This window comes from Calonectris borealis, chromosome 2, assembly GCF_964195595.1.
Source record: "Calonectris borealis chromosome 2, bCalBor7.hap1.2, whole genome shotgun sequence".
NCBI lineage: Eukaryota > Metazoa > Chordata > Aves > Procellariiformes > Procellariidae > Calonectris > Calonectris borealis.
In genome coordinates, this window is record NC_134313.1 from 29,096,346 (window position 1) to 29,109,279 (window position 12,934).

Genomic DNA, 12,934 nt, shown 5'->3' on the forward strand with positions numbered 1-12,934 from the left:
TTCTTTCCTTCCAGGTCAGACTCTTGCTCTGCAGGCATCATTTGTACTGACACATTTAAAACAAAGTCTTTCTAAGCTTTGTCTACATACAAATGAGGAAACATAGGGTTTGTAGGAAATAGGAACACGCACCGATTTTGGAGGCATATTTACCACAAGTGCCAAAATCTTGAATATTGACCCTAAAGGTCTTGAATCTGTAAGTGCCAGGAAATTACAAAGAATAGCAGCTAACATAGAAGTGATTCCCACTTATCTCTATTTCTGAATTCCCTTCCCTTCCAGATCCACATGTTTTTAGCACAAGTGGGAACAAGAAACTGGCCAACCCATTTACAAGTGGGTTAGTCACTAATCCAACACCAAATACTGACTACCATGCAATAAACAAATTTAGGTTTCAAGTCATTAACACAAATATATAGCTTTAAGTCAGAGATCTCCTGGCACTGCTCGTCATTTTAATGAGGGGGCACTTAGGTGGCTTTTGTGCCCCCCTGACCTGGGGGTTCACCATTTTCCTACCGTCCCCTACTTGTCCTAGCAGGCATTAGAGCTGCTGAAGGATTTCTCTAATTACTGAGAGTCGTTTGCTCACCTAACCCAGCCACGTTGGTCCACAGAGGTGCCATGGCAGTTGTCAAACTGATTTTGCTCAGCCTGTGGATCTCCCCAAGCTGGGGATCATCTGGCGGCCAGTTAAGCTGGCGTTAGGACTGCTTTGTCTGGATGATACAGAGCCAAGCTGGGGCAGTGTTAGGGCAATGGTATTTGGGACTCTTTCCAGTTGTGTGAGGTTTCTTGGGCATGGCGACCTGGTACTGGCAACAACGTGCCTTCACTGAGGCAAGGTTGCAGGAGCTGATAAAACAAGGGTATTTAGTGCTAAAAGCTTAAAGGATCTCTCTCCTTACCCTCCTCCTAATTAAAATAAAAAAAAAAAAAAGGGGAGTGATTAATTTTCTTCTTTTCTAACAACCACAGAAACTGACACATTTTAAGTTTTTTGTTGGCTTTTTTGTTTTCATAAACTTAAAAAAAAAAAGGGTCTCCTTCCAAACCCAGAATATTCTGAATTATACACAAATGTTTGCTTAGAAAAGTGAGATGAAAAAAAAAACAGAAAAGCTGATAATGGATACTGAAGCAGAGGTAAATCTCCCCGATTAGCACTCCCTGACAGCTAACTGCATTGCATAAGCAATGATTTAACTCACATTTTTATAAATGCCACGTACTTAAAGGCATTAGAAAGACTTCAGCATTGTCAAGGAGAGCTACTAAAACGATTGCACCAAATTCCCTTTCACAATTCCAAATACTTTTATTTGCCAATGTAAAATACTTACAAGTGACCACTCCCTAACTGCTTTGTCTCTGCTTTAAAGCAACTGACTGTATAAAAACCTTGTATGCTACCAAGGGAAGGAATGAGAAATTTTACCTGGTAAGGATAACACCTGCTAACAAAAATAGAAACCTATATTTAGGTGCTGTTACTTCATGCCTGGTTAATCTGGAGAGCACGTCCGGGAGAGCAACTGGTGTTAACCAGTCTGATAGCGTGATGCCCGCAGCAATACGAACTTGTTAATCTTAAGTTTAAAATAGATCTTCACCAGTAATTCAAGTTAACTATGTCTGATCCAACTAGTTTTATCTTAGACTATTTGCTTCATTTCATTTCCTCTCTTTTGGTACTGGGAAGATTTGACCCTTATTTGATATAATGTCTTGATCATTATGTAGCCTGCACTGAATTGTAGAGACAGGTAATTTGTAGACTTTCCAAACTAATAGCTTGACCTCAGTGGAGTTAAATGAATGTCAGACACCTAAATCTGAAGACCCTCCAGGCCCAGTTATGTGCACGTTTTGGTGGCCCTTGCAGTTGAAATCATAAATTAGCTATGGTCCCGATCAAAAAATTGTTTTATTCCACTTAGGAGGTTTAGGAAGAAGTTCACCTTCTCCCACCTTGAGCTACAGTACACGCCATAAAAGGTCCTAAAACTGTTGATGACGATAACCTTTTCTGCCTGCAGGAAAATGCCTTCATGAAGTGATAGTGAATATGTGCAGCTTCCATTGCTTTAATAGGTTTTGTGTGCACTTGAGTTTTGGAAAGTCATATAGTGTGTTCATAGGTGCCTAGATACAGACTTCAGAGCCTGATATAAATCTCTAAAGTGGAGTGTATCAGGCAATCTGATAAAACAATACATATTATTCTTTTGCCAGACTTTCCTACTCTTAAGCGAAGGAAAGACCCATTTGAAAAACTGAGCTGCAATATGTTACATTTTTACTTGCTTTCTAGCATTGTTAACAACTTTGTTAACAACTTTGGCTCAAAGCACAGAAAATCACATTGGGCATTCATTTAGCTTACATTATTAATGAATTTACTCAACCTCAAGAGACCTTCAAAGATTTCTGTATCACAACATCAGGACTCAGAAGTCCAAAACTTTTCCGCTCAAAAAAGTTTCAAACACCGAAGAAATGAGGGTTTTAGTTTGCTGGAATTCGGGCAGAAAATGTAGCTCATCCGGAAGCAGTCTTAAGATATCTCCTTATTATATAAACAAGTTTGGGCCCCTTTCTTCTTCAAATAAACTTTTAAAAATTAAATTCCACGCTCTTTAGTTCTTCTCATGATGTAAGACATGCTCTCAACAGCAACCCTCCTGACTGGGATGGGAAGAAGTGAACATTACTCGGTCCTTTCAGTTCCTGCCACCAGTGACCCAGCCTCCTCCTCCCTGGCACAGGACACAAATGGCCATGTGTATGGGTTGCCGCACACACCAGATGGTATGGACTGCCTGTGTGTGTAAAACCAGCAAGCAGACCCATTTGATCAAATGAATCCATCATTCTGCCTCCCAAAAGCATGTTTTTCTTTTTCTACATATATACTTTGCGACCATTTGACAGGGGAAGGATGAATAACATCCCAGAAGCTATGGGTCTGGTACATTACAACCATACTAGTTAATGAGAAAGGCCTTTTCTCAAAGTTTAAAGATCTTCATGCAACATTCAAGACTGTCTGCAGACCCCTCCCAGACTGAAGCAGCTCTTCCCTACGCTCTGCAGTAAGGATAAGTGCAAAAATCCTGCTTGAATTTAGGCCATCTGCTCCCCCATGGGGGTCACCTCTGGCGGGGTTTCCTGGGCCATGTCTTCCACATGCAAGTCCCAGATACTTTCTGGCTGCCAACATTTTAGGATGTGTGCTTGTGCCTTACTGTCTTTTAAATATGTGGAGAGAGGAGATCACGAATCGTCATTACCGGTGATCTCCCCTTGAAGAAATCGCCATTAAGAAAGCTTCCACCGACGTTGTCACCTAAAGAATCCAGCCTGCCCACTATGCCATCCTGTGAAATCAAAGCCTCCTCCCACTTTCTTGAATTGTATCTGCTTCCTACATTAGTTTTAGGAACAGATGACCTTGAAGATTTATGTGTAGCAAAAGGGAAGAATATGAGTCCTGCTTAAGAAACTAGAGAAGTCCTTTGTACTACAGCTTTTATACCAACATGCAGAGCATCAACAAGCCAGACGTACATATGTTCATCGTCACTCTGAGTTAAAAGAAGCCACACCCTGGCATCCAGGGAAGAAATGTGGCTTGCAATATTTAGTATCACGTCTTCAGGTTACTTGAAACATTAATTACGAAGATTAAAGATTAATCCTGCTCTATGAATTTGGCTTGTCAATGGAAAATATATGGTGAGAAAGGTTCTTGCAAGTCTCTAGAAAAGCGCTGTAAAGGCTTGCTGAAGTTTGCAAACTTTTCTCAAAGGTAAAGGCTCTAAATGTTTCAAAATCTTAAGAGCAGCCATGCAAAACACTCCTAATTCCTCCACTTGTCTGTACCCTAGATAATATCACAGAGAAGAGGGGAAGAGTCAGCCCAAAAGGCATGCAGGGTATTCCTGAAATAAAGAGAATAACGCAATTTTGAATGGAAAATCTGAATAAGAGTTCTCTAAAGTACGTGGGGTACGCACAGAGCAAGATTTTGGTTGGCTTATGGAGCATAAGCTCCATAGGGCAACTGCAGGACATGAATGGAGCTGGGCTAGTCTCAGTGCCAGCACAGATATTTACTTTCTGGCATGTCTGTCCTTCAGTCTGCAGAATGACTTCAAGAGCAGTTACGGAAGCTCTGGCTGCACCAAAATGGGAGCAGTTTGTCCTCGTATGTATGGCTGGAGAAAGTCACCCGCACAAAGGTGGAGGGAGAAGGTTAATCTCTTCTCAGGGCCTCCTTCAGGTCTAACACAGGCTCTGTCATACTGCAGGTGCTGGTGTTAAGCTCACATGTTTTGCTATTTCTCAGCTGGTTTATTCAATTCTTTGTAACTTTCCGGGAGATTTTCCTCTGCACATTCTGGCCCCAGATTCATGTTTTGTTTCAGGCTGCAGAGGGCCTCATTTTGAGGGGACAGCTTTTATCTGCCACTTTTGCCTGCCATGCTTTTCCATGGCACAGAGTCAAGTTCTTCCTTACCCTCCTCCAGGTTGTGGGAAGAGTAGGGATGTGGTGAGAAGCAGAGGGACAGACATTTCAAAATAGTCATTCTGAAACTGTGCAAATGAATACAGCAAACGAGGCATTGCTGAAAAGTTGTGGGGAACCTCTGGCTATTATTCTCATTCCCAGCAAATTTGGAATAGGTTCGCTGCAGACAAACTGGCATTTGGGAGCCAGCCCAGGGACCTGAATATGTGGGATTTCCATACCCCAGGTGAAGAGCCCTACTGAGGCTAATGGTGGATCACAGGGAAATCCTGTGCAAAAAATCCTGCTGGTGGGACTGTGGAAGACAAGAGGCTTTCTGGGAGTGCCCCTATGCTGCTTTCACAAAGAGGTGGAGGACTAGAAACCTGGAGCTGAGGTCAGTCTTGTCTTGCAATTAGGTGAAACTCAGAGAAAAACACCTGGGCAAGTAAGTTTGTGCCCTGACAGGAGAGCAGTCATTTTAAGTATTCATGATACATTTTTCCTGCATGGTTGAGTGCAAAACCTGATCAGACAGTACATATGCAACATGTACTTTTTCATTTCATTGCTTTGTTTAGTTTATAGCTATTTAAATATAGGATGAACTTTTCCTGATTTGCATTGCTTCCACCTGGTCAAAGTGGCAGTGCCGCTGGTAGCCACTTCTAGCCCTCAGCTGAGAACAGAAAGCAAGCCCCCCAAAATCTTTTCATGGCAGGTACCAAATATTCTCTCTCACTGATGAGAAATAATGCAGCAGGTTGGACTGCACAGCCTTTAAACTTCTGCTGGCTCCCACACCGCCGGTATCGCACAAGGCGCAGTGGGGACAGCCTTGCAATCCAGGTCGATCTCGATCGAGCGGTAACAAAGAACTTTGTGAGTTCAGAAAGAGGGCTGCCAGGCTAAAGTCATAAACTGATAACAAGTTGGACACATTGCACTGTTGTGTTGTGAAAGTCTAATGTTTAGCTTCTGTTTGCTTTAACTTGCCAACATTTTCCATTCTCTGGCTGTTGTAAATGTCACTTCTTTCCACGGTCACGAGACCAGGCCCTGATCTTTGCTCAGAAAAGTGTCCAGCTCTTATATCAAACCTGTTCCTCATAATTTAACTGCAAACCTTGGACAATTTTGATAAGTGGTTATGTTATGAATTGTTGGAAGGAAAGGTTCTAATCCTGAACACTAGCGTAAGCGGGTAGAATGGATAGAATTTTGAAATAAAACAAAATAAATGCTTTTTAATGTATCATTTACAAGCTTCCAAGAAGCCACTGTGCTTATCAGATGCTGAAATCATTTCCAGGAGCTACTTAGAAGTAGCTGTCTATTTTTTTCAGAAGTGATATGCCTTGGAGAATTAATAAAGAGATCCCTCACTAAATTTCGCTTTTCTGATCTTGAACTCATCTACAAAGTAAATTATTTAAATTTTTAAAGAACATTAAACTTTTTTTTTTAAAAAATAGATCAGAGGGATGGAAAATACTACTAGCAAGTGTGCCTTCCCAATGTTATGTTCCATTTTCTTCACAAAATCACACATATTTTTTAATCTGTGGATAAGAAAGGAGATAAGCTGGTGGAAATAAGAGAAGTAAAAAAAATAAATAGAAGAATGCAGCAGTCTACGTAAAAAGAGGTCATATCATTTGGGAGATAAATGACATATGGAAGAGTTATTCTTCCTTTGATATGCAAGATTACCAGGCATTGATCTTCAGTGAGAGCCATGCATAAGAATGGACCTTACAGTTGAACTACAGTTGTTGGTATTTTGCATGGAAAAAGTAAATAGAGTTACGTGCCTGCTTCTGTAGACTTCCAGTCACAGTGATTATTGATCACACAGATTTCTGTCACATTGCTGTGCAGCAACATGCAGTGACTGAGATCTTTATTACAACGGTACTTAGGTCATTTTTGCTGAGCTAGTTTCAAGTTCAGCAGAGTTGAAAGATGAACCTGTTCACCTTATAATATTGTTTGCTTTATTTATTGTTTTTTCCATATTACACTTTGAGACTCTCACCATGTAATTTTATGGCTTTGAAGTTGTGTGGGTTGACCTATAACTGTAATAAAAGAATTTGGAATGAGATAACACAAGTTTTTCCATTATTTACAAAAGGTTGAGGCTACTTATTAAACACCTTCATATTCCATAACTTTGCTAAAATGAATACTTTTTCAAGCAACTGTTATGCTGTGGTAGACCCTTGCAGCACACAGATTGGACAGGATAGGGCTGTGCTGTAAGCTCAAACAAGAAAAACCTCCAGTTTAAATTTTTAATTCAACCTTTCTGAAGAACACTGCATTTCCTAGTTACAAATTAACAGTATGTTTTCTGTTATCCTGCATAACTACTCTAGGACACAGGTTGTGTTTCTCATGATTCATGCTCTTCTTAAAGAACATTAAGTTCAGTTAAGAGAGAGAACAGCTCCCATTCTGTCCACAGGGGATTGACCCACAACACCATTTCACTTGCATCCCATCATATCTAACATACCCCTAAACTGTACCCCCAGGTTTTGGTGACACAGTTAGCTTTTCCTCCAGGTAGAATAATGTCCCACGGATGTTCCTGGGTTGCAGAGCAGACGTGCCCCAGGGTGCACCCCGCAGCCCTGGTCCCCCACTCACCCGGACTGCAGTACCTGTGGGCGTACTCTGGAGTTTCCTTTCAGCTGTCAGCTCAAGTTTCTTTCAAAAAAAAAGTCAGTGCTCAGGAAGTGGGGACTCGGGGAACCACTGATACACACCCAGCTCTCCTCCCATTGTGGAGCTAATGCTCAGCCAAAGCATGCATGCTGCCCTGTAAGCTAGACACCGTCTGAGTGGGTAGAGTAAAGTGAAAGTGTCCTAAACACTCAAAAGGAGCTCTGAAATCCTCCAAAGAGACAGACAATCCTCCTAAATCAGGATCCTAAATGTCCAGCAGTCTCACAATAAGATGTCTCTGAAAGCTTCGGTAACCGACCACCACCACCACCAGTAGCACTAACATTCCAGTTAATTACTAGCTAGACTACTAAACTGTGCTGTATTTGCTTGGAATTGCATGCAAATACACATTATCCACACTGTAGAAAGATAATAAAACCTGGTCTGGCATATAGCAACATAAGCCACTAAAAATCCCACTGAAACTCACTGAAAATCATAATAAACATTGGATCACTCTCAGAGAAAGCACTGGCTCCAGCCAGCTGCAGCCCATCCCCACTCAGTCTGTGCCACGCAAAGAGCTCAAGGCCACAGCTGAAGATTTCCTCATGCCAGGGGTAGCTTTGGCGGTAACGGTAACTTCACAGTGCCTCACAGCCCACCACTGTGAAGGTATTACGGGATCGTGGCAGGTGGGTGAGAGGAGCTGTTTTTTTCCTGGCATGAGTTAGGTCATCCCCAAGCTGCTTTCTCCTGGTATGAGTTAGGTCATCCCTGAGGCTCTTCGAATTCTCATAATTAGGCAGGTATTTGCCTGCAAAATACAAGAAAATACATAGTTAAGCATTATCTTGGAAAAGATGGAGCTAAATACAAGAATGCTGCATGGTTTCACTTTCTTTCTTTTGGGTTTCCTAGTTTGTGTTTCTACAGTACTGTAGAGCATCAGACAGATCCCATTCACCTCAGGCACTTTTCCTGGTGGCACTGATACATCAACACTCCAGTACAGCCTTTCATGCATCTGTAGCACTACCATGTTGTTGGATTCCTTCAAACAAAAAAACCCATTCCCCCATGCCTGGGGGAGCCACAGGCTGTCATGCTCCCTGCCCTTGGGAATTGCTGGGCTGGAGGGAGGTGCCAGGCCAGCGTTGCCCATGAGGTCTGTGTTGGGCATCCATGTGGTCCTTGAAGGAAGGGAGCTGCAATGTGCAAAATGAAATGTTCTGATGGCTGCAAGGATCTTACAGGGTGAGAAGACTTGGCAAAGCATGGTTACATGGACTTTGGGCCTTCTAAGACTGAGGAATCTGTTGTTGAGCATTGCCTTGTCATCACTATGCTGCTCCTTGGAAAAATACAGATGAGACTGTAAAGGTATAACATAGGGAAAAGAGGGATGAATTAGGCCCTGGCTTCACCTGTCAGAAGGTTAAGGCTTGGGATATTCTGCAATCTGAATTTACAAATGACTCAACAATTTGCAGTTTATATTAAAATACATTTCACATCTCGCGTGATTTAAGCCCAGCGGGCAACTAAGCACCACACAGCTGCTTGGTCACTCCCCCCAGGGTGGAATGGGGGAGAGAATCAGAACAGTAAAAGTGAGAAAACTTGTGGGTTGAGGTAGACAGTTTAATAGGTAAAGCAAACGCCACACACGCAAGCAAAGCAAAACAAGGAATTCATTCACTGCTTCCCATGGGCAGGCAGGTGTTCAGCCATCTCCAGGAAAGCAGGGCTCCATCACGTGTAGTGGTTACTTGGGAGGACAAACACCATCACTCTGATCGTGACCCCTTCCCCCAGCTTTATCTGCTGAGCATGACGTCATATGGTATGGAATATCCCTTAGATCAGTTGGCGTCAGCTGTCCTGGCTGTGTCCCCTCCCAATTCCTTGTGCACTCCCAGCCTACTCACTGGTGGGGTGGTGTGAGAAGTAGGAAAGGCTTTGACTCTGTGTAAGCACTGCTCAGCAGTAACGAAAACATCCCTGTGTTATCAACACTGTTTCCAGCACAAATCCAAAACATAGCCCCATACTAGCTCTTTGAAGAAAATCAACTCTATCCCAGTACAATGTCCTTAAAATTATTTCAGACAATTCTGCCTGGTGCATGAAAAATATATTTCTATATAATGCTTTGAAAAATAGTGAAGGCTCATGTAAATCACTATTTACATAATATATTTCCTGTGCAAATAGTGGTTTACCATAATGACTATATAAGCCAAGGCCAGCTTAAGATAGAGCGTGCACTTCAATGATGCATTTTCTTTTTCGTTTTTAAAGAATACAAATACTGATTGAAATGTAGATAAAGTAAGCAATAAATTATTCTGTAGTATTATCCCAATATTTTGAAAAGACACGTTCCTCCATCCACGGCCAGCCATACTTGCTGGCAGTGGCACACAACTTGAAGCTGCCTTCTAGAGCTCACTGCTACTTCTGCAAATTCTGCCACAGCCCAAACCAGGTACCAACACTCTTACAGTTGTTCTGTTTGGTTTATGTGTCAGGAGTAAACTTGGGGATCTTATTTGATTACCTGGATCAAAGATTTATCTGAAAAGAAGTCTTTCCACGGTTTTGGTTTCCTAGGATCACTTTATAAAACACCAGCCCTTACCTATCACCCTTACTTTACCTGGTTTGTGCATCTGTCACCATTAAGACATTAGCAGGACTCTGTACAGACACAGGTCTTTGCCCTTGTTCAGAATTAACATCACCTACATCCTTTTTCTCTTATGAAAGACTCTATGTATTGACTTTAAAGTATTAAATACTTTCTTGGTTGGGCTTAAGACAAAGGGCGAGCCTGCTTTTTGTATTTGGTTAAGAGATCTTGAAGTCTAAAAATTTGGTTAAAACCTTATCCACCCTTCCAGTTATGATGTTTTTCATATATGTGTTTTAATGTAGGAGTGTGAAAGAGTGTAAGAGAGACTTTCTCTATATTTGACAATCATGAAAAGGTTATAATTAAAATCTAGGGAATCACTTGTTTCAAAATGCTTCTTCCTGTGATGGTTCTCTACAGGAAGGCAGGACTGTAGGGAGCAACAACAGCCAAGGACCAGAATTTCCTTCTACATCTTTCAAGAATGACTGTGCTGCTAATCGTCACTAAGCATCAAATGAGAAAGAAAATGTTGATAAGGGAAATCCAGTCATACCTCAGGATCACACATGAATTTGGCCTTTCAGAAGAGACATGACACAATAGTCCCTGACTTTGACATATCTTCTGATGGTGGACTGAGAGTAACTGAGTAAATAACCTCTGTTGTCCCTGTGAAGCGTTTGTGTTTTTCATGTAGGACATTCTCATTTGAAAGTTCTTACCTTTGGGTCTCTTTTGGTCTCTGCTCATCAAAATCAAGTTTGTGATGCTTCACATGATGCTGAACTATTTGTGACTGTGAATTTCTTACCCTATTATTTCTTGCTTTTATTTGGGGGATATATTAGGTTGGATTGCTATTATAATTGGCATATTTGATTTCCACACATGTTGAGAAGCTCTTGCGACATTACAGCTAGAGATGCTCTTCAGAGAGTGAAGACAGAAGTTTGGTAGTCAGAACTAGGAAGTCTCAGAAAACCCACATACAAAAAATTATTAATGAAAAGCATTTGAAGAACACCTATGAACGACAAATGTTTTCAAAGAAAATCATAGTCACTTAGATTCTGGGTCAAGTTCTCAGCTGGCTTCAGTGTAGCATTTCTGACTTCTGCCAGATACGGATCCAGCCCAGTTTTTGTAAGAAGAAGTAGCTCTGGCTAAAATGAATGACAAGGCTTAGGCTTCTCAGTGAAGTAATTCATTAATCGATGTGTATATATGCATATCACCATACGTATAATTTCTGAAAATATGAAGAACTTTGTCCTTGTATAAAGCCCTCTAGAGTCACTGGAAAAATTTGCATGGACTTCATTGGGTTATGGATCACATCCTGTATATATCTGCATTTTTAAATCTTTTCCAGTGCTTCCTCTTTCAGTGGAAATTAATAGTTTCTTGGAATTGAAATGACCAGTTTCTGATTTAGTTTTGCATAAGGAGCAGAGTCCCACGAGATTAAATATGAATGGTGGCTTGGTAATTCGTTAATCATGAAAATACGGTGTGCAGTTAGTTATATAAGTGATTATTTTTGCATGGAAATGTCTGCTACTTTTATGCCTGTGCAGGATCGCTTCAAGTGCAGCAGTGAGAACATACAAACCCATTCACCTCAATATGCTGTTTTACAAAGAATGCACAAAGATACATAAATGCTCTGTAGACAATACTGGTTTTGTAGGTGTTAGCATAATGAGAGGTCAGTGTGTCCAAGTATCCTACTGCACACAATCATACATGTTCCTGGTGGGGAGAAGCAGGTTCCTGTGAGAGTTCCTGTGAGAGTTTTTTCAAACCCTCCTGGCCACATGTAAAATATTTTATTCTGAGAACTTCTGAAAATGGAAAAATTACAGCTCTTGTTCATTTAAAGTCTGAGCAGTCAGATGAGCAAGGTTGGGCTGGCTGCAAACAATGCTGAATTCTTCTCTCCCATTCAGGTACAGCCTTCTGGGCCAGGAAAAAGTAAAAAGCACAAGATTTGATGTGCCATTAGAAAATAGTACACAGCAAGGAACAAATCAACATAAGATGCAAGTCAGAGGACTGTTGAAACAGGTTCAGTGCTCGGTTTCCATTCGTGCGTGCTGCTGGAGGTTGAAATTCTGCACTGAACGGAGAAATTCAATACCCTTGGCAAATATAAGAAGTTGCCTCACTGGCACAGATCTCTTCTATCTAAAAATGATGGAAATGCCAATTCCACCTTTGTCCCCTTCCAGTGTCCTTGTGTCACTGGCACCCCATTGTCTTTTCTAAGAACAAAGGATAATCCCAGGCTCGAGTCACTGTGCTTCCGCTCACCAAGGCCCTGCCGTGTACTTGCTCCCGGTAAAAAAAGCCTCATGAATCCTCTCCTTTCTTTGTCGTCATTGCTACTTTATGAAAATGCATTAGTTTCAGATTTTTATTTTCAAGACAAGATGTAGGCAGACTGCAGAAGTTTCAGGATCTGACTCCCACTGAAGTTTACTACTCTGAGAAAGACATGCCCGAAAAAGAGTTCCTAGATGGGAAATTGACCCAGCCATGAATTTTATTTCTTTTTCACATGGAGAAACACAAAGACTTATTGTAAGGAAATATTTAAAATTTCTTCAGTCCTTTTGCAAGTGTATAATGGTATTTGTGGCTGTAAAACTCTTCTGAACATTTTTCACTAATACAAATATTTTGAACTGAAGGGATTAATGATCAGATTCTTGTGTCTTTCATCTTAGCTGTTTTGTTCAGCAGCTCACAAAACACAGACCAACATGAGGTACCTCTTGAAGAACTCACAGCCAAAGAGCAGCAACACGATGAGAGAAAGCTGTACATAACAGGTGGAGAAACAGGAGAATGGAAAGATAGAGGTAATCAAGTATAAGGTCTCATGATTACTTAATTGCTATGCCCACATCTTGTTCTATAATGCATACAAGATTTCAGCCACCCAATCTACTGAAATCCCTCTCAGAAGACGTCAGCATTTAACTAAGCATCCACCTCTCATCCTGCTGGCTTATCCATCCCCCTCGGCATTTTGCTGTCTTCTGTTCTTCATTATTCCATCTTTTTTATATCCTTGCGCTATATGTGAGTCTTAA